Source organism: Chelonoidis abingdonii, chromosome 9 (genome assembly GCF_003597395.2).
Source record: "Chelonoidis abingdonii isolate Lonesome George chromosome 9, CheloAbing_2.0, whole genome shotgun sequence".
NCBI classification, from domain to species: domain Eukaryota; kingdom Metazoa; phylum Chordata; order Testudines; family Testudinidae; genus Chelonoidis; species Chelonoidis abingdonii.
In genome coordinates this window covers 62,966,760-62,985,443 of record NC_133777.1, presented here as the reverse complement: position 1 = coordinate 62,985,443, position 18,684 = coordinate 62,966,760, and the positions used below count along the sequence as shown (strand labels likewise).

The 18,684-nt window shown below is 40.6% G+C and overlaps 1 protein-coding gene across 8 annotated transcripts in view; it reads right to left on the bottom strand.

Moving 5' to 3' along the window:
* MYO5A (myosin VA) overlaps positions 1 to 18,684 on the bottom strand; it is a 199,244-nt gene that overhangs the window by 91,870 nt on the left and 88,690 nt on the right. The gene's annotated exons all lie outside the window — the stretch shown is intronic.

The following is an 18,684-nucleotide window of genomic DNA, read 5'->3' as shown; positions in this document are numbered from 1 at the left end:
AGCAGCTCTAGAGCTAAAAGGGTCCCTTTGTTGTAAGGCAATTTCTTCTTATTTTTTTTTAAAATCTCCATTTGTTACCATTTTTTCCCCTTCCAAAGCGAGCCTTGCCCATAGCCTCTGGTTTGAGAAGCTCTACATCTAACAAACAGGTAGCTTTGCCTGTGAAAACCATTGTTTAAAAAGATCCAAACAACTGTTAACAATAAAAAGTATATATCACTTCTACAGAGCTTTAGCTTTCCAAAGTAATGGACAAACTACAGCTAATAAGGTTTCAGACAGATATCCCTGTAAGTTAGGTAAGCATTATCTCTAATTTACAAATGGGAAACCTGAGAAAGGATAAATGACTGCCCAAGAATGTACTGACAATTACTCACAGAGCTGGGATTAGAGTTCAGGAGTTGTTTGTTCCCAAACGCAATCCCCCAGACCATGACGTGCAATAACTCTAAATGAAAGACCAGGCACGCATGTGTTCAGATGGAATATTTACAGCCTCCAGCTGCCTGCCAAAATCACCAGTGAAAGCATACTGAGATGGTATGAGAGAATATATATTTCATCTATCAGTCTAACAAAAAAACAAATCAAAAGGATTCTTGTTTAAGCCGTCTGACAATATGCAAGAAATCTCAGGTTATACCTGTGAGGCTTTAAGGGGGAAAAAAAAAAGTCAGTGACCATAACAACCATGTTGAATACCATACTAAATTAATAGACCATGTTATTTCTCTCCACCTTTTATCTGTCTCCAAAAATATTCTCAAACCTCCTGATAAGAACACAGCTCTAGCGTGTTTCATGCAGCACAGAGTTGTATACTAAAAGGACTATTTTCATCACACCTTTGAAAGAGACAAGGCCTGATTTATACTGAATACAGTTAGTGGTAAAGCAGGTTGGCGACATCCTGGCAAAATGAAGACAAAACTAAAGCAACAATCATTTAAATAAATAAGAAAAGGTTAACGAGGTAAAAACAAACCCATTTTGTTGTGTGTTCTTAGTCTCTGGCCAATTAGTGTGTTAAGCATGAATGAATAACCACAATTCTCATATTAAGCTGACAGGCTCAGAGAGAAAAGTCACAACAAAGGGTAACTATTCACCTTAACATCTGATAACAGGTAGTACAAGCCTATTGCTTGAGATGTTGCACCTGTCCAAATCCAATGAAAAAGAGCCTCTCTTTCCTGGCTAGAGTTGTTCATCCTCAAAAATCCTCCTTCAGTGCAATTTCCCCAAGGAAGATGCCAGGGAAATGTGGTTTGAGTAATTATTCCTACCCGCTTAGCAGCCACCAACCTGTTAGGATGCTTCCATTCTAAAGAACAAAAAATCTAGTGCACCCACTCCAGTCTGAATGAATAAGGGAGGCAGGGTTATGGGGCTTCCTGTGGCAAAAAAAAAAATAATAATAATCATGGGTTTGCATAAGAGAAGGAGGGAGAAAGACACTTACTCTTTTCCTCATCAGAAATAGAGCCACTCAGTGGCTTTATACATAGGAGGAAGAGATTGTATCTCTCCTTGTCATGGGATGGTATGGGATGGTATGGTATGGGATGGTATGAGATGAATTGATTACTGGGGATGAAAAAGGAAAAGTAGAAAGAAGACTGTAGTAGTTCTTGAAGAACTTGCAAGTGGCCCAACTCAAAATACATCCCTTTCGTTTTGGTTTAATTGGTGAAACAGACAATGGGCTGGATTCTCTCTCACATAGACAACGCCTACATTCTGTCAAAAATGGGCCAAAATGCAGAACAGCTTGTAGCCGTTTATTCCCCTGGTAGTCCACAGCATGGAAAGAACAATGTCTCACTGTTCTTAGAACATGAAACTTATGGCAGAACCTCAGCAGCCAGAGAACTCAGGAGATGTGCAATGAGATAACAAGCCTTTCATTTCTATGTCACCAGCTTTGATCCAGAAAAGGCCTAGAGTGACCAACAGTCATTATCATCCGCAGGTTGTTGAGTGACATACAAGAAATCTCAATCTGGTTCCTAGAGGATAGGGAACTCCCATCAAAAACCACCACTAGCTGTATCTATACCATGCCCATCATGCACCCTAATTAGCAGCCCGGTTGACAGTCTCAGAGAGGCCAAAGACTGAACAGCTATCAAGACTCACCTGCCTTGTTACCCCTTGACGAAAGAGCCGAGGCAGGGCAGGATTCAGGAGGATTGGCAGGACATGTCAGGGAAGCTCATATTGCTACTGCCTGTGCCGGACAAGTTCTCTGGATAAACAGAGGACTTCAGTTCCAATTGCCAATCTAGCACCTTTCTTCAGGACTAAGTTCACTTACCACCTTAAGAAAGATATGTTGAACCTATTACATATAAATCTTTTACGAACTTTAACACTCAGGATTTGGATTAGTCCACATGTCCACACTCAGGATTTGTCCACATGTCAAGCCTCAGCACCAGATCTATTTATATTATACACACACACACACACACACACTTGCAAAGCTATAATCCTAGATAATATGGATTTATAACAGAAGTCCTGACAGAACATTGACTCTAGTTCCAGGAATGGAACACCATAATAAAAATGTCTCCTTCTGTTCCTTATGTTTCCCAGGATGAGCACAAACTGCCACGAGAAGCCTGTCTGAGCTCAATCTGCTTCTCTTACTACAAGGCATGTATACTTGTAGGCTAATTACATGCCGGAAAGTGCTGAAATATAGCATTTAATATGAAGATATCATTTAAAGAGCACCTTACCAATGATTATTTAATTATGATATCATGGTCTTTTCTGGATGTTAATGAAGCAACAGCGGCACAGGATCTAAAATGTTATTGGAAATCTGGAATAACAATGTTAACATCTGGGAGATCCAAAGAAGTCTCAGTTATGCTCCACTATTAGCTTTGAAGAGGAACAGTTTCCTTAGCGCCGTGGCATGTGGACAATAGAGAAGTTTCACTTTTAAGAAAAAATACAATAGGTGCTATTACATCTGTGTCTACCTGCCCAGGATTATTATTCTTAAATTTTAAATTGTCTCCTGGATTTCAGACTCTAAAGTGATACACAAATCAGATCTTAGTGTTCCACCTCTTTTTTATTCCTCCCACCCTAGCAATTTTATCCTCAGGACAGAGATTTGTTACATCAAAATATGGATCAAATGGTTTTAAAGTCCTTAACAGGCACTATTTACAAGAACTATTTCAGTCAACATTACAATGTTTACAGAAAAATAACGTGTCTCCTTATCTCTCCACAATTAGCAACTCACATTACTTTAAAAAGAGGAGGAAGATGGGAAGGATAAGCGTGGCCAAATTGGGCTTAGTTCAAAATAAGTCATGAATTTCATTATTTTTTCATCGTCACTAATCCGGGTAAAAGGATGGACAAGCAGACTTTGTCCCTGGACTGGTAAATTTTAATGACAATTTTACAAAGCTTCTAATTAAACAGCACAAATCTCTATTTATTGTATGACACAGGATGGTCAGACTTTGTGAACAGAACTGAATAGAATTCAGGATACCTCCACAACAATGATGACAAGCAACATTTATGAGGAATCTTATTATCAGAGTGCCAAATGGAGAAGTAGATCAGCACTCTCCCTTCATCCCGGGAAGCTTGAGTTCACAACATACTTCCCAATAGACATTTATCAGCTTTATACAACCACTGCATAATCAAACGCTAAAGACCCTTTCTACTTACCTGATGCCCAACAGCAAAACAGGAGTGCTACAGTGTGGATTAACATGTAATATATGGAGAAAATGTTTTTTTAATATACAAATGAAATTGTCATCTCTTTCCCAGTGCAAAGTGGCTTGCAGGAAATAATCCTGCTTTGGCGGGGAGATGGAGTGGCTTTTTTCCCTTAAATAAGATTAGTAGTAGTAGAGACTACTACACATGGGCTTCTAAAATTCACTAAAATCTAAGGGCAAGATTTTCAAATACACTCAGCATTGAAGTAATTCTGCTTCCTTTTAAGTCAATGCTAAAGCAGCAGCTACCTATAGCCTAATTGGCTTGGACAAAGAAATACATCACAGCATGGAGTTGTGTTCAACAGAGTATCACACTTCAGTGGGACAGTCAGATTGTGCTATTTTGCATTTTAAGGATGTAATTTTAGAAAGTACTATAGCCTGGGAAAAGAAAGGGGTAGAGGATTACTGACAGCAACCTCTATGATCAGACAAATGTATATTTAATATACCCCCTTCCAGTCACAGTTACCAGAACTGCTATCAGACATTTAAAAATCAAACAAACACAGAAACACAAGCTTTTAAATTCATATTCTAGGTTTGCTGTGAGGTATTTTGAGGTTTGCTGGTGAGTATGTTTCATGCCTTTTATTTTACTGATTCAAAATATCAAGAGCAGATATTCAAAAACAAACCCTTAGAGCCCACAGATCCTGTATGCCCAAATGTTTATATTAATGCCGAATGCAAAGACGAACCAGACTAGGAATAAAAATATTTAGAGTTTATTTCATAGTTTATGACCCTTTCAGAAAAGGCTGTGAACAATTAATGTGTCTTGGCCAGAATCCTGGAAATTGTGCATGCAAATGACCACTTGGACTATTTGTGTGCACAACTGTAATAGTATCATAGAAATCACATAATATCAGGGTTGGAAGGAACCTCAGGAGATCATCTAGTCCAACCCCCTGCTCAAAGCAGGACAAATCCCCAGGCAGTTTTTGGATTTTTTAACCTCAGTTTCCTAAATGGCCCCCTCAAGGATTGAATCAAGCCTGGGTTTAGCAGGCCAATGCTCAAACCACTGAGGTATCCCTCCCCCCTGCACATTTTGTGTGCATCCTTCTCTACAAATATTACGAATATTAACTCGTTAATCCTCACTACCATTCTGAAAAGTAGGTGTTAATCCTATTTTAAAAATGTAAAAACTGAGATCACACAGCAAACCACAGGCAAAGACGAAATTATAGCTGCAGCGTTCTTGACTTCCAACCTCATTTTTATTCCTGCAGATCACAAAAATCTCCTGACTCTGGCTCCCAAACTGAATGAATTTTCATGTTAAGAAGCAGATGCTTTATAGTATTGAAACTAACATTCCCAAAACAAACAGTTTGAATGTTTTAGGATATGTAACGGAGTCACCGGGCGACGCTCTGGAAGTGCTCCCTACAAAGCCAGTCAGGACTTTGGGGAGCCTCCTCTCCCTTGGAGCATTCAGCATCCTCTGCCCCTCCGTGCGCTTCCCACAGCAAGCCCACCCCAGCGGGGTCCTGGGGAAGCCACAGGGTCCTGCATCCCCACTTTGCAGTCAGATGTGACTCTCAGCCAGCCAGTAACACAGAGGTTTATTCGATGACAGGAACAGGGTCTAAAACAGAGCTTGTAGATACAGCGAACCGGACCCCTTGGCCGGGTCTATTCTGGGGGGCAGTGAGCCAGATCCCCAGGTCTGCACTTCACTCCTCGTCCCCAGGCAGCTCCAGACTAACAACCCCCTCCAGCCCCTCCTCTCTGCTCAGCCCCTTTTCCTGGGCCAGGAGGTCATCTAGTCTCTTTGCCTCCAACACCTTCAGTTGGCACCTTTGCAGGTGAGAGGCCCAGGCCATCAGTTGCTAGGAGATAGAGTGCCAGGCATTTAGGTGCACTGGCCCTTTGCTCTGCAGCAATCACACCCCCTTATTCCACCACCTAGATACTTAAGAACTGCACAGGGGACACTGAGGCACCAACACAGTATTCAGAGCAAACATTAAGAACATTCCCAGTTCGCCACAGGATAATCAAGATGTATAGAATGAAATGGCATGAAAGTGCCCCAATGAATATATACTTCCTGTCTGCTACGTACATACCAAAAGGAAGTCCTCCTGGGGCCCAAATTTTTGAACTAGCTGCACTCAAATACTAAATAGCTACTTATCAATGGTTATTTTAGTGGGACCTAGAGAAGCACAGAGCTGTCTTTTTTATCCTTTTCAACAAAGCACTGTTTTTATCCATGTGATCAACAAAGCACAGTTTGTTTTTCCCATGGCTGATGGCTAGGCTACATCACTTCATCCTGTCCTTAAGGTTCACGGCCATAAAACAAACAACAAAATAAATGAAATAGTTATTACATTCTTGAAAAAAATAGGTCAGAAGAACAGAATTTGAGATTTTGGTATCACTTACAAACCTAGGGCTTGACTACTTGAAAGACCTCCTCTCTCCTCATGCCATACTGCAACAACTGAGACCAACAGAGGTGCTCCAGGGGAAGCTGCCTCAGGATGAAAGGAGAGAGGATAGCTAGTACGGCACATTGAACGAGAGCAGCTTAGGAACTCACTTCCCCTTTGATCCAAAACAGCCTGAGTCTTTTGATCCGGAGGGCTTTTTTTTTTTTTTTTTTTTTTTTTGTTAAATGGAGGCTTTTGGAGAAGGATCTTTTGGTTTTTATTAATTTTATATTTTTAATTTATGGAGGCTTTTGAAGCTGTTTGAAGAGTAATTCTTATGGGATTATTTTCTTCTCCCATTTCCTGTGCTGAAAGGTTTAATGAGTCTTCTGCCATATTTTGAGGGGGTCACCATCGGCTTCTTGTTTTCATATTTTATAGTGTTTCCGTCACTGGTAAGAGCATCTACAGGATAGAACAGGCTTTTAGTTCTTAAACAAATAGAGTAAATAGTTGTTGGAGGGTCTGAATCTGCAGTCCTTGAACACTCCAAACTCCCAGTGCCTTCAGGACAAGATCAGGCCCATAAGTAGCTTTTAGTAAATCAATTACAGTTTCGTCTCTTCCTCTTACTTCAGATTCTCTCCTGCAAGTCTGTGGTAGAGAAATGCTTACAAACCTGAAACTGCTTTGGACATTTAAACAGTGAGTTTCAATTTACCAAAGAACTCTTGAAAGCTAGCCTGATGCAAGCTCACAAGGGAGACAGCCTATGACTCAGAGGAACCTTTGGGATAGTCTCTCCTTTAAACACGTACAGGTAATTCCCATTAACATCAGTGAGAGTCATGCCTAGGATGGGCAGAAGAGGAACCTGTTTGCTTCCTCAGTGATATGTCAGCCTACAGCTGAATTATAGCAGCAGGTAAACCAACCCAAGAAAATAACTTATGCCAGCACAATTTGATATATTTTTTTAAATGTTTAGAAGTCAAATTAAAGTCAGTTTTGGAACTATCACACATTTGAAGTCTTACTTTATACTGTCAGTTCCAGGTCCAATTATATCCACATGATTTAATACACAGAAACAGTAACACCATTTAAATCAGACACATTTGCTCACCACTTACATTGTTAAAACACAGGCACAGATTTCAAAATTGCACATGCACAAATACATGCACATAATATGTGCAACTGCCCAATGCGTCGATATGACCAATCAGATGTCTGCCCTTACCCTGCTAGTATAGTACGACACAATTTTAAAAGAAGCTGGCATCCTATTTTTTGGAATCTGTCAACTTATAAAGTGCCTTATCAACCTGAGTAACTGAAAATCAGTTACGTCCCATGAGGTTGCTCTAAAAAGCTCTGCTTCTGTGGAGTATGAGAGTGTCAACTATGCAGGTCCCTAGTTGATGAGAGTAAGGAAATCAGGTTTGAACAGTGACTTGAAAATGAAACGCACTGCGTAAGTACTAATAAATTGTTAAAACAATTTTCTTAAATAACTTGCAAACTTAGTGAAATGCTAAAATGGAGGTTAAAATATAGCAAGTCACTGAAGTTTTGGTGAAGAAGTAAGGAGGCAAAAGGAGAATATCTAAAACTATCCTCTTCTCCCTCAAAAAATATAAGATTAACATACGCAAAAAAAAAAAAAATAGTTCAGAGGTCGGAGTGTAATACCTACTGTGTTATTTGCTTCTTTGCCATTAGATATTTCTTCAGAAGATCCTGATACCTCTGAGCTAATTCTGTGTGTGTGTGTGTATGTATATATATGTGTGTGTATACACACATAATATACACACACACACAGACATATATATCTCTCACCAAGGGCCAAATATATCCTTGGTGTAACACTGCTGATTCCAGTGGAGTTACATCTGTGATGAACTCTACCCATCGTGTTTCCAACTGACAAAGAGTTTTAAACAAGAAGTTATTTACTGAGGCTCAATATAGCCACAAAACTGATTTTATTGATATGAACAAATCTCAGTCAAGTCTGGTATCTTCAAATGCCTGTAAAACTACATAAACCCTAACGAAAATATTTCATTAACATCTTTCCTGCTTCCACATAAAGTGTTAATTTAGGGTCTCTTCTTGGAATAAAATAGCCAGGTTAAAGCTTTCAAATTCCTTTCTTGGGAAATCTGAGTCCTTTTCCTCAATGCAATGTGACAGAGCTGTCCAAGTAGTTAATATCAATAGCAAATTAAAAATTATCCATAATATTGCATTTTCTCTGACCTTCACACAAAGCAATTTATTAAACTTACAGTGGGAGACAAAAAAGTGTTACTTGGGTTGAATGTACTGTTATCCTCAGGAGGAGTGCACCGAAGACACCCAAAAAAGGCATCTAGGAGAGAGACCTTAACTTTGCAGGAATGTGGCACCTCTACCATCTTGTTTCCTCCTTCCCCCACCCCCCAAAAATGGGCAGGTATCTCAAAAGAGACCAGTTCTCCACGTCTGACTTGCTGCATTAATTAGAAGAAGATGGATTTTTTTTATCTTTGTATTTTGGGGGCTTCTTCCCCTCTTTCCCCCGCCCCCAATAAAACAATATCCTGGATTAAATACTAACATTCTTATTGAAGCATAACTGCCACTAAAATCAGCAGGAGTTATGCTGAACTAAGGACTTTAGGATTAGCTCCCTTCTATTTATCTACATTTGGTTTTACAGTAATTTTCTAATAAAATGTTTTAAAAAGTAAAACAGTCTTTCACTGGTTACATACTGCATCTGCAGTGACTTGAGATCTTACACAGTGTTGATATGACCATGGCACTTTCCACTGAACAGAAGATTCTAGCAGTAGAGGAATGCTGGGTTGAGGCTAAAGAATACGAAGTGTGATCAGGTACTTGAGGAAGACAATTCCATGGCATAAGATGTTTCAGAGGCTAGTGAGCACCTATGTATTATTGAGAGAATGGAATAACCAAAACAAGTTGTTTATACCCTGCTTAATGAGGCGGCAGACTACATGGATTAATGTGTTGGCCTGTACACCTTCTCACTACAGGCATAATCCAAGGGCAGCTGAAGTCCAAAGGATTCTTTCCCATTGACTTCAACGGGTGCTAGATAGAGAAAAGAAGGACATGGCAATGGCGCAGAAAAAGCCGTTAGCTTATACACTGCAGTAGGTAAAGTCTGGTGGAAGTTTAGTTTTGCAGAGTGTCATTAATAAATAACGGATCGAAGTTTTAAAGCCAGACACAACCAACAAGGGGTGCAAGCCATGTTTGCCCCATTACACCAGCAAAATTTTGCATTTGTGCGTCACTTTGGAAACTGCAAATGCAACTTCTTGTTTTCTCCACTGTGTATTTTTGTAGGTGCAAATGAGTTCTGCTCACCCATTGTGAAGGTCTTTGGAAACTGAGCCCATACTATGCAGCAAGAAGTGTGAGGCTTGTTAAAGCCATTTTCAAAACTGGCAGCTATGCAAGCCAGAAATTGCTTTTCAAGTAGAAGTAATGTAACTGTTTCTTTAAAAAAATAGCAATGTTCTAAAGCTCTTAGACCAAACAAAAGTAGCACCAGATTAAAATGTGCCTTTTCTAAATTTGTTCAGCATTCCAGTGACTTATCACATTGGGTATGGGGAACAAGATTTTGCCCTTTGTTAATCTTGTGAACATACTATTTTGATAACAGTTCTCCTCAAGCACTAAGTTAGTTCATTATCCTCTGGTTTTCTGGATTTGGCTCCCTAGTCTCCTTTATGCCAAAATGCTCCCCATCTCTTTGGCTTTATCTCTCCTTATTTTCCAATTCACCAAATATATTCCTCAAAGAGCAGACTTACTTTCTTCCTCCTCATCTTGCCTCTTGAGGAAGGTGGCCAGGTGCCACGGAGTCCCCGGGCGATGCTCTGGAACTGCTCCCCACTAAGCCAGTCAGGACTTTGGGGAGCCTCCCCACAGGATATAAGATGTATATGATGAATGGCATGAAAGTGGCCTCCATGAATATATATTCCTGTCTGCTACGTACATACACAAGAAGATCCTCTGGGGCCCAAATTTTTGAACTAGCTGCACTCAAATACTAAATACTGACTTATCAATGGTTATTTTTAGTGGACCTAGAGAAGCACAGAGCTGTCCTTTTTATCCTTTTCACAAAGCCTGTTTTTATCCATGTGATCAACACAAAGCACAGTTTGTTCCATGGTGATGGCTAGGCTACATCACTTCATCCTGTCCTTAAGGTTCACGGCCATAAAACAAACAACAAAATAAATGAAATAGTTTACATTCTTGAAAAAAAATAGGTCAGAAGAACAGAAATTTGAGATTTTGGTAATCACTTACAACAGGGCTTGACTACTTGAAAGACCTCTCTCTCCTCATGCTCATACTAGCAACAACTGAGACCAACAGAGGTGCTCCAGGGGAAGCTCCTCAGGAGAAAGGAAGAGATAGTAGTAGGCACATTGAACGGAGCAGCTTAGGAACTCACTTCCCCTTGATCCAAAACAGCTGAGTCTGTTGATCCGGAGGGCTTTTTTTTTTTTTTTTTTTGTTTTGTTACAATGGCAGGCTTTTTGAGAAGATCTTTTGTTTTTAATTATTTTATATTTTTTAATTTATAGGCTTTTGAAGCTGTTTGCAAGAGTAATTCTTTATGGGATTATTTTACTTCTCCCATTCCTGTGCTGAATAGGTTTATGAGTCTTCTGCCATAATTTTGAGGGGGTCACATCCGGCTTCTTGTTTCATCATATTTATAGTGTTTCCGTCACTGGTTAAGAGCATCTACAGGAATGAAACAGGCTTTTAGTTTCTTAAACAAATACAGCTAAATAGTTGTTGGAGGGTCTGAACTGCCCGTCCTTGAACACTCCAACTCCAGTGCTCTCAGGACAAGATCAGCCCATAAAGTAGCTTTTAGTAATCAATTAACAGTCGTCTCTTCCTCTTACTCAGATCTCTCCCTGCAAGTCTGTGGTAGAGAAATGCTTACAACCTGAAACTGCTTGTGAATTTAAACAGTGAGTTTTCAAGTTTAACAAAGAACTCTTGAATAGACTAGCCTGATGCAAGCTCACACAGGATGACGCCTATGACTCAAGAGGAACCTTTGGGATAGTCCCTCTCCTTTAAACACGTACAGGTAATTCCCATTAACATCCGTGAGGATCATGCTAGGAGGGCAAAGAGGAACCGTGTTTGTCCTCTGATATGTCCAGCCTACGCTGAATTATAGCACAGTAAACCAACCCAAGAAAATAACTTAGCCAGCACAATTGATATATTTTTTAAATGCTGACAGTAAATTAAAGTCAGTTTTGGAACTATCACACATTTGAAGTCTACTTTATACTTCAGTTCCAGGTCCAATTATATCCAACATGATTTAACAAACAGAAAAGCAACAGTAACACATTTACATCAGAACACATTTGCTCACCACTTACTTTGTTAAAACCAGGCACAGATTAAATTCGACATGCACAAATACATGCACAATAATATGTGCAATGCCCAATGCGTCGATATGACCAACAGATGTCTGCCCTTACCTGCTATATAGTAGACACAATTTTAAAAGAAGCTGGCATCCTATTTTTTGGAATCCTGTCACTTATCAGGCCTTATCAACCTGAGTACTGAAAAACAGTTACGTCCCATGAGTTGCTCTAAAGCTCTGCTTCTGGGAGTATGGAGTGTCAACTATGCAGGTCCCTAGTTGAATGAGAGTAAAGGGGAAATCAGGTTGAACAGTCCCCTCCAGCCCCTCCTCTCTGCTCAGCTCCTTTCCCGGGCCAGGAGGTCACCTGATCTCTTTGTCTCCAACACCTTCAGTTGGCACCTTTGCAGAGGAGGGGCCCAGGCCATCAGTTGCTAGGAGACAGAGTGCCAGGCATTTAGGTGCACTGGCCCTTTGCTCTGCAGCAATCACACCCCCTTATCCCACCACCTAGATACTTAAGAACTGCCTAGGGGACACTGAGGCACCAACACAGTATTCAGAGCAAACATTAAGAACAGTCCCAGTTCGTCACAGCAGGTCCTTCTCCTGGGCTGCCACCATTATCTGCAAAAAACTCCTCTATAGCTAGCTGATTCCCCAACAAATACTATTTCAAATCACCTCTTATCCATAATCCATGACTCCTATCCCGCTCTAACAAACATATTCTTACTCCTTATGTCTTTTAGTTTTCTGACAATCATTCTCCCCCAGATTTGACCATAACCACCTCCTTCACTTCTGAGCCACATCATCTTTGCAGAGATGTGGATAGAATTCAATGATGAATAATTGACTTGTATTTGCATGTACAGAAGGGTGTGGTGTAATGTGGATAATTATTCTTTCACCACTGAAAGGGCTGTTGTGAGGATTAATTAGATAATGTCTGTAAGACACTTTGAAGGTGTACACGCTATGTAAGCTCTAAGTGTTATTAGTAGAGCCTATGTTGCTCTGAAGCATTCATTGGCATTTTTATATGAACATTATGAATAAAGAAATTACATATTAGTGTAAACTGCCATGTATGCCTTTACATATCACAAAATTTGTGCCACTATTCCTGTTACAGAGCTAACATGCTGCATTTCCACAGTCTGGTCTATTCTTGACTGCTCTCTCTCTCTGCCCTGAATACTATCTTGACTATCCAGCTCCAGCATGCCCTGACCTGAAGTACTCTTCCCTTCACAGAAGCAATGCAGCAGGTTCTCTCCACCTCTGACATGTCTGATTTTACCCTGAGTCATGACAACAGGTCCTGTATTACCAGCCAGAAGACAATTTTTCTCCTAACTACAATAAAACCTCAGAGTTACGAAGACTACACTTATGAACTGACTGGTCAACCATATACCTCATTTGGAACTGGAAGTACACAACCAGGCAGCAGAGAGATATTTGGAAAAAAAAAAAAGAAAGACAGTACAGTGTTAAATATAAACTACTTTAAAAAAAAGTTTAAAAAAGATTTGACAAGGTAAGGAAACTGTTTCTGTGTCTGTTTCATTTAAATTAAGGTTTAAAACAGCATTTTTTCTCCTGCATAGTAAAGCTTCAAAGCTGTATTAAGCAAATGTTCAGTTGTAAATTTCTGAAAGAACAACTATAATGTTTTGTTCAGAATAATAACATTTCAGAGTTACGAACAACCTCCTTTCCCGAGGTGTTTGTAACTCTGAGATTCTACTGTATTTCATGCTTAATAAGCATGAGAAGCAAGGAAGACAAAATATGCCTCAGTTTCACCATTGTAAAAATGACCATTATTATACCTGCTTACTTCAGAGGGATGTGTTGGGATTAGTTAGGGAATGTCTGTAAAATGCTTGCCAGACATGAAGCTCGTCGTATGCTTTAAATATTACGCCATGTCTATGCTTAGGACACCATACCCCCAACATAGCAAAACATAAAATATGTAAGATGAGGTTTACTTTTTGTACTGAAAAAGAAAGATTAGTTTGGGAAAAATGTTTTACCATGAAGACTGTGCAGCTGAAGACACTGCTGACCACACAGAGATTTGTAACTCACTTAAAAGTTAGGCTGTGACGTACTGAACAGACTACTAGACCAGGACTTGGGAGACATAGATTCTATTCCTACCTCTGCATCTGGCCCATTGGGTGACTTGGGCAAGTTACTTCCTCTTCCCATGCCTCGGTTTCCCACTCGTAATATGGGATAACGATAATGACCTCCTTTGTAAAGCGCTTTGCAATCTACAGATTAAAACCATTATGTAAGAGCGAGGTATTATTAACTCATCACTCCAGATTTTATGCTCCAGAAACACTTGCTGAGAATTCAGCTATGCTCTTTTCAGTACAAAGGACTGAAGCTCCTTAAGTCTGTCAACCTTCTGTGACTCTGTGCAACAGCGACTTGGTAAAAGCTTTAAGGAGCAACCTTGAAAACAGCATGCACAGTTTCTAAACAAATAAGACATATGAACAGCAAATCACATAGCTTATAATTTTAATTGCGTCCAGGAAGTATAGCTCTAGAATGTAAAAATGCCAAGAGGTGAAACTATAAGTAACTGTAGTTTTTCTGGACATACTGAACACATACAAAATGGAGAAAACTGGGGTCAGCAGCAGCTCCAAAATCATGACAGATTGCACTCTGGAGGGGCACAAAAATGACCCAGCAAAATGAAACTGATTTCCCTAGGGATTAGTCGGTTAAGGTCACTGCTGCAACATGCTGCTAGAGCTTATTGCTCAGAAACCAGCAGGACACCTCATATGAACTCCAGGCTCCAATTATAACCACATTTAACCCTTTAACTGCCTGCCGACAATCATTAGTCCAAACAAGCGGGACAAAAGACCAGATGCCAATTATGACATATCATAGGGGCACCCTTGAGACACAACAGTCAGCAAGCAGGGAATCCCAGTATAGTGTGGGTTACACTTCCTTCATAATTGACAAATACACTTACCTCCAGCAGGAAAGGACATTTTCCTTTTTCATTCTAATTTTATCAATACAACCCTAAACTAAATTACTCCAGTGAGATGCTGCAAATTCATATAACTCCATCATCATTCTGTTGTTTGTACAGCAGCTAGCATAATGGAGTCTTGATCCATGAATGGGCAGAGCCTCTGCATGTGCACAAGTGTGAACAGCTGCTTTACCTCCCCCTCCCCTGAGCACCCTGCAGGGGAGAGCGGTCCATCCATCAAAGAGACATTGGGAGATAGTCATCAGTCCTTCTCCACAAGATGATGATAGTAGGAAGGAACACTGAGAAGTTGTCAGAAAAGTATCTTGCACAGAGCCTGCAGGATAGAGGGAACCATGTGAGGACAAAAGGTTGTGTAAGATGGTGGAGTCTTCCCAGTCCAATAAGCCAGGTATATTTCCACATTCTGAACTCTCTGAGATTCTGCAATCATAACATTCATATATAATTTTTCCATGTTGAGGCTGGTCTACTATTTTTACTATGATGAGATCAGTTTGCTGTGTGCTCCGATACATAATCTGACTCTGTTAATACTATGGACTGCAATTTATTCCCTGTTGTGGTCATATGGTGTGGGGACACTATTCTAAACAGGGTGGCTCGTCAGGTGCCACACCATAACTACAATGCCTTCTACACATTCTGGCTCCTCCAAATTCTGGTTAAGAGAGAGACGCGACCTCCATTTGAGAGCTTTCTGCATCTCCAGAGTCTGTGGAAGGAGAATGAGCTTGCAACAGCTGAACCAGTAGCTGAGCCAAAGGAGGAGTCCATTACAGAGTCCATTATTAACCCAAGATACTGACCTTTGGCAAGATGTCCCTGTCTTTCCCAATAAGCAGCCAGAGCTCTCAAAAGCAGCCATGGTCCTCTAGTTCCCTTTCACGATTATAGTGAGAGCAACCCAAAATCATTAGAGACTAATCATCTAGGTCACTGCTTGCTTCTTACCTCTTACTGTTAAGATTCTTACCTCTTACTGCTACTAAACATGTCTGCACATAAACTAAAGGGAAGCCTTAAATATTTGATAAAGATCTCCCTGCATATACCTGTCTATACAGGATTATGTATCAATATGATCCCTATTTATCATAGTATCAAAACACCTTGAAGTCTTCAATGTATTTATCCTCACAACACTGCTATAAGATAGCACTTCCCTGTTACTCACACTTTGAAAACTGGGAACTCAGCAGAGAGACACTGACTTCCCACAGTCAACACAAAATCTGTGGAGGAACAGGAAATTGAATCATGGACCCCCACATCCCAGACTAGCACTCTAACCATTGGACCATCCTGCCTCTTCCTCCTCCTTTAGTCTATGAAGTGCCACTTCCATCCCCACCTAATATGATGAATATCTGTGTATACATTACAAATGTGGGTGATTGTCTAAGTTTTTCTATCCCACTGTTATCTGTCCACGAGCCAAAATTTCTCAAGATGGCTGCCAAGATAATTCTCTGCAATGTTTTGAAGGTAGAAGCAGATTTTGCATAATGTCTGTGAAACAATTTTGGCACAAGTGAAATTTCAAAGAGTCAAAAAACATTAATTGACTCAGTTTTCCTTAGCCTACTTTCCAACAATGCCAACGTACAGATATATTTAGAAGTATTTAGGAGAAGCTGACATTAAAGACAATTTAATTTAAAAAAATTCTATTCACCTCAGGTTTTGTCAAATCATTATTTTTAATACAAAATTATTTGGCAGTGTCCCTTTTGACTCTGGGATTTGTTGAGTTTTATACGGTTCTCATCATTATGTAATTCTATTTCCAACTGAATCTCCTCTGGATGATTCTTCTAAAAAACCAGCAGGCAGCAGCCAAGTTCTTTTATTTAAATTGAAAATGGTGATCTCAACAGCATCCAGGAGCCTCTCTAAGCCTGGATGAGAATGCAGTGATTATCCTAAATATACACATGTAATGTGCTCCCATTACACAGCACAAGGGAGCACAAATACAGAAAGGAATAGAGTCAACTAAAACCTCTAGTTCAGTGGTCCCCAATGTCGTGCCCACGGGCACCATGGCGCCCACCAGGGATTTGTGTGTGCCAGCAGGTGAGAGAAGCCACGGCCCCACGAGGACAGAGAACTCAGGCTGCGGGCACAGTGTTCTCTGTTCCTGGCAGGCACAGGGCCCGCCTGGTGCCCAGCAGGGGAGAGAAGCCACAGCCCTGGCCTGCCAGGACAAAGAACTCCGGGGCTGTAGGCTGCGGGGGCGCCGGTGTTCTCTGTCCCTGGCAGGCGCGGGGCCTGTCTAGTGCCCAGCAGGGAAGAGAAGCCAGGGCCCCATGCCTGCTGGGGACAGAGTACTCTGGGGCTGCAGGCTCCGGTGTTCTCTGTCCTTGCGGCTTCTCTCCGGCTTCTCACTTCTTTCTGATTTCATATATTATGTTATATTAAATAGGATTTTTTCATATTATTTAATGTATAAATACAAAATAAGCCTTGAAAAATTGTTGGCACCCGCCACACACTTCTGAAAACATGGATGTGCAACAGGCCACAAAAAGATTAGGGACCACTGCTCTAGTTATATATTATACTGCGGTTCAGAATCATCCTCATCTCCTCTTCTTCCAGACCATATGATGCCTCTGTGTTTAATTATAAACAGTAAAGAAAGTGGGAAAGGGAAGAGGAGTTGTACTTACTGAGGGTTACAGCCTTAGTATGCTGATTTTGGAATTCCTCCAAAAAAGGTTTACTATTTTATTGAAACATTTTGTAAATTGAGGCATCAGCAGTTTGTATTTAGAGGAAAGGCAATATAGAACCAGCCTGGAAGATACAGCACTGTAATTCCTTAATGGACTGCTTTCATGGGCAAGTACAGCATTTTCAATTTAAAAAAATCAATGTTTGCCAACTTATGTCATGTAGTTAGTTACCACAGTTCTTTTCTATAGGAGTAAGATTGAAATAGGACGACGTGTTAATGTTTGGGAAATGCTGACTTTTACGACGCTTAGCATTGTAGTTCCAAAACAGAGGTCAAAACATGCAAGGTTCCAAATGCTAATCATGTGATTTATGCTTCCAAGACAAAGACGAGTGTTTCAATGGCTATTTGCTTCTTTTTCTATTGCACACCTTCCTAAAATGTCTGGCCAAAATCTGTTTAAACTTGTTCAAATGAAGCATTTAACGTATGAGGAATATGAGAGAGAGAGAGAGACAGACAGACAGACAAAGCATGCAAGATACAAACACACAAAACCTGGTAATGGTTACTATATAAAACCTAAAATGGATAAAAATAGAAAAACGAGGTTCAAGGGAAAATTCATGCTCATTGTCTAATGTAAAATTACTAGTATAAGGACCTATCAGGCAAACTTATTCACATGGGTAAGAATTATTCATGCAAGCTGTCACAAAAGGAGCTCCACAGAACTCAGTGGCCGCACTGTCTCCTTCCATATTAAAACCCGGAGTGGAGGCTTCTACAGAAAAAAAAACTCTGCAAGGAATCATTTGTTGGGATTCCCCAACACCACCTTGCCAGTAGAGTGGTTTGTCTCACAGCAAAATAGTCACATGTCCCACCCCCCAAATCTAGCAGATTCCAGGGAGCTCTCAGATGCCTGGATCATGCAGCCTGAGGGCTTGAGCCTCTGCACCAGCTTTTACCCACCATTGGGGCTTTATGATATTGTGATTCCATTGGAGTAGTACTAACAGAAGCACTCTCCTGGCCACAGCTGCCTCCAGAATGCTATGCATAAGATTCAGAAGGCTGGAAAAGAGCTGATATGTTTTCTCTCAGCCTGTTTGATCCTCTCATGGCTTCCTCCATCATTGACCCCCAGACAGGGCTCTACCAGATTAAGGTGGGAGAGAGAGAGATCAATGCCATAGAGGCAGATGAACCCCCTTTCCACATGGAAGAGGAGATCTGTGCAAAGACTCCTCTGAGAGTCAACTGGCAGGGGGGGCAAGGAAGCAACCCATCTCAGAGAAATTACTTGGGAGTAGAGATTGATAGGATTGGGCTCATAT